The 4,640-nt window shown below is 45.2% G+C and overlaps 1 pseudogene; it reads right to left on the minus strand.

Annotated features, from left to right (window-relative positions):
• Positions 1 to 213: 213 nt before the first annotated feature.
• On the minus strand, positions 214 to 4,637 carry LOC112115691 (annotated as a pseudogene).
• Between the last annotated feature and the right edge of the window lie 3 nt (positions 4,638 to 4,640).

Consider the following 4,640-nt stretch of genomic DNA (forward strand, 5'->3'; position numbering starts at 1 on the left):
TGGGTAAACTAGCCCAGAATTGGACCTTTGATTTCACCAATTAAAAATATCATCTTCTGAGCAAATTTGATATGGAAGTGACTGAGAGATATAGACATGGGACCCCACAAACTGTCCTGTTACAGATTCACCTGGCTGAGACACAGATTAAACTTATTTTTAATTAAAATAGTTTGACTTAGTTCATTTCTTAGAAGTCTTTTACTGAAATCATCAAAAATCGGTACAAAAGTGCTAACAGGACAGGAATACAAGCATTTATATATCAGGCACCAACTTATAGCTCTGGCACTGTAAGACAAATCCCACCTGGAATAGAACTATGACCTTCCATTTCGATCTACTCATTGATAATGTACAATCCAAGCTTGCCCAAGCAGGTACCAGCGACACTCCCTCCATGTTCCTGGTTTCCCTTTGGAACGCCGGCAGCATAGCAGGACGGCTTTGGATCTGGCAAGTCCCATCACCATGATTTGTGTTAGAGAGAAAAAGTGAGTAACACGAATAGGACAATTTAGAAACCAGCAAACAGCTTCAGAGCAATAACGTGGACCAGCATGACGGATCCTCTAAACAGTGAGGGCTCAGCTCACTGGGGAAGGCCGGGCCGCCTCTGGTAGCTGTTAATAGGAAAAAGCAGATCAAACAACTAATAGGAAATTATTTCACACTGACCGAGATCCTTAAAGCTGGACACAGGTGTCCTTCCCAACAGCTACTGGAACCTGCTTATTGCAGAGGGACATTAATCCATTTCCCTTCAGCAGGACACTCCAGCCTGGGACATTCACCTCACTGCTCAGATATTTCACCCGCTTCCTCCCTCCTCAGCCTGCTTGTTTCTTCGGTATCAATCATTGGTGAGCACGTTTCCCCCAAGACAGTTCCAGAGGCTCAGATTTGGAGCTTCTTATCTGCTGCCTAAGTGTATTCCAGTTATGAATAATAAAGACATGAGTCTGAAACACTGGCCACAGACACCAGTAACACCATTTCTGTTTAGTATCAGGAGGTAGCCGTGTTAGTCTGTATCTACAAAAACAACAAGGAGTCTGGTGGCACCTTATCTAACCTTATCTGTTAGTCTTTAAGGTGCCACCAGACTCCTTGTTACCATTTCTGTTTGTTGGTTGGTTTGTTTTTATTGGCTTTAGGGGAAATGTAGAGCTGGGCAGAGAAGGCTCATTCCATTTTGTGGAGGATTTTGAAATTTCAAAATTTGGTTTTGTTCAGACTTGGAATAAAAAAACCCAAGATTTTGAAATTCTCCACACAAGGGAACGGTGTGTCGGCTCTGGGGCAGTGCACCGAGCAGACTGTCCCAGAGTCAGGGGCACTGGATGTCCTGGGGTCAATGACTCCTAGGCAGCCCGCCAGCCACTCTGCCAAGGAGCCAGGCGGGTGATCTGGCCAGAACCCAGGCAGCGTTCTGACAGAACAGTGTCGAAATCAAACCGTCTCTGCAAAAGGTGAAGAGTTTGATGATTTGTCAAATTCCAACAAGAAAATATTTTGTTGAGATTTTTATGACCTGCTCTGGTAAAAGAGTCCTGTTTAGTCCTTTGAGAGGATGTAGTTCCACTGGGGCTAGAATGGTTCAATTATGAGAGGAGGGAGATGGAGACACACTTGTGGTGTTGGGTTAGGGGATGTGTGTTCAGTTTATAGTTCAGAACACTGAAGATGACTCTTTAGTGCTCGAAGGGGTTATTGTCCTTAAATTTTCTTTTCTGAAATCAACTGTGCCTGGAATTGAGTCAGACGTGAAGGTGCTCGGATACTAGTCATGAGCTCCCTACGAGAACCTGGATAAATAGACAGAATGTGCAGTTCACCCCACTTATTTCTCAACTGGTTTCATGTGACATGTTTGCCCGGTGAGGTTGCTCTCAGCTCTGCACTTTAATACAGAGGACGAGGCATTTTTCAAAAGAATGAAAACAAAAATTTTCTTTCTTACCAGAGTGGTAAACACATGTTTGGGTCTTCTTTCCTACAGTACAAACAGAGAGGGTCAATGAAATGGGATTTGCCCAGGTAGAATTTTCAACTCCATTCTACTATTTCCAAAGAAACATAGGAACTGTCGGACTGCATCTAGCCTGGTATCCTGTCCCTGATTGAGGTCAGGCCCAGCTGTATCAGAAAGCTGCAAGAAACCCCAGTGGGGAATAACATACACATATAGGAAATTACTTCCCCCAACCCTGGCAGTTAGTGACGGCCTTTTGTCCTCAGGCCTAAGGGTTTATTGCCCTTTTAAAAACAATTAGTTTATCCTGTGTAACATAACTGTGGATATGCTAACTGTCTATATCAATGGCTAATTCTTTTTTTTTTTTTTTTAAGTCTACTGAGCTCTTAGAGTCATGGAAATGTTGTGTCAATGAGTTCCACAAGTTAACCCTGCATTTTATATAACAGGGCATTCCTTTTACTAGTTAAAATATGTTTGGCTTCAGTTTATTCTTGTTTTATGAGAAAGTGGTAAATTACACACTGCCATGTCCCCTGTATCATTTATTATTTTGTATATCTCCATCATGTTTCCTTTTATGTCTTTTCTCTTAGCTCAACCATCCCAATCTCTCCCATAGAAACCTCTCCAGACCTCTGATCATTTTCATCCCTTGTCTCTGAACTCTTTCTCCACCCCCACCTCCCCCCAATAAATCTTTTAGAGCTTGGTGATCAGAACCAAACCTAGTATCCCAGGGAAGAGTGACCCATTGATTCATGTTCTAATTAAGGCTGCGAGTCTGTCCCGGAGGTCATGGAAGTCACGGATTCTGTGACTTCTGCACCTGGTAGGTGTGACTGACCCCAGGGCCACCCGAGCTGCTCGGGAGGCTCCGGTGCCAGCCACACTGCCCTCCCCCCGCAGCACCGGTCCTGGGCGAGCGGGGCCGCCCCCCGCCAGCAGCAGCGGTGACTGTTCTGGGCTGCCCCCTCCTCTCTTCCCCGCTCTCCCAGCGCCAGAGAGCGCCCCAGAGCCCTTCCCCCAGCAGGTGCCACGGAGCCCCTGAGAACACCCAAGATTTAGTCTGGGGTATATAGTACAAGTCATGGACAGGTCCAGCGGCGTATTATCACCTAGGCCAACAAGGCCTACGCCTGGGGCGGCAAATTTATAATAGCAGCATTTTTGTAATCGCGGCATCAGTGACGCCGCGATTCCACCAATCATAGCGCATATTGAAACCACCAATGATGGCGTGACGCCATTTAGTAAACATACTCGTGAGAATCCTAAACGTTAATAATATGACCGGAAGGAAGAAATTAAGCGGTTCTCAGTTCTGGATCCATGCGCGGTCCCGCGCTATAAGCGAAATCGCGCTATACAGACGTGCATTCAAGCGAGGGTCCGCTGTACTTGTAATTTTATTTGTAATAAAACTTGTAAATGTTCAATTATTTTAATGATATTTAGATTCATTTTAGTTCAAATGAATTTGTAAAAAAACTAAAACAAGTTCATATGGGGCTGGGGGCGGCAATTATTTCAGGGCCTGGGGTGGCAAAATCATTAATCCACCACTGGACAGGTCACGGGGCCTTGAAATTTTGTTTCTTGCCTGTGACTCATCCATGACTTTTACTTAAAAAAAACCATGACTAAATCTTAGCCTTAGTTATTAATATCTTCACATTATTTTCCATCTCATCATTCCAGATGCGTGGTAATGTTTTGTTTGCTTTATAGACTTTGCAGCACATTGAACAGAGGTTTGCATTGAGATTTTCACTGAAGTCTCCACAATGCTGGCCAGGTCTCTGTCTGAGTTGATACAGCTCATTAACAATGCAGTGAAATTATCCCTCACAGTGTACGTTACCTTGAATGTGTGTCAGTTAATTTCACCTGATGTTGCGTTGCCCATTCACCTAACTTGGTTAGATAATAATATAATATATGGAGATATACATATCTCATAGAGCTGGAAGGGACCCCAAAAGGTCATCAAGTCCAGCCCCCTGCCTTCACTAGCAGGACCACATACTGAATGTGCCCCAGATCCCTAAGTGGCTGCCTCCAGGACTGAACTCACAGCTCTGGGTTTAGCAGACCAGTGCTCAAACCACTGAGCTAGAGTTGTGGCAGCCTGTCTCCCCCTGCCCTGGTGGCAAGTCCCCAAGTCAACGTCCCTCTCATCAGCTCTCCCTGAAGTGGGGTTTTCAAATCCTCTGCAGCAAATAGCCCCACACAAATATTTCTCCTGTTCAGCCCAGTACTCACCGCCCAGGTATGCGCAGTTAAAATGGCTGCAGGTCCGGTTTGTGCTCCGGAGGACAAAGCGGTTACTCCCTTGTCCTCGGGACGTGCTGAATATCTCATGGACTGGGATTAACACTTCTTCGTCGGGAGGACTGTATGAGAAGTTCCAGATCTTCACACCGAAGCACGTGTGGATGGTGAAGAGTGTGGGCGTGGCTGTTAGGTTCTTAGTGCTATATCTCTCAGCCACTTCTTCTTTAACAGACGAAGAGGCAAAGTGTCCAAACCTGATGTCACCTGATTCTGTGTGCTGAAACCTGGCAGAAACCCCCCGGTACACCGTCCTTTTGTACATCACATCACACCTCTCTCGTAAGAGCTGTAAAGCTCTTGTCAAATAATAATGAAAGGCTTTGAA

This window comes from Terrapene carolina, unplaced genomic scaffold (assembly GCF_002925995.2).
Source record: "Terrapene carolina triunguis isolate 2854851 unplaced genomic scaffold, T_m_triunguis-2.0 Scaffold674, whole genome shotgun sequence".
NCBI lineage: Eukaryota > Metazoa > Chordata > Testudines > Emydidae > Terrapene > Terrapene triunguis.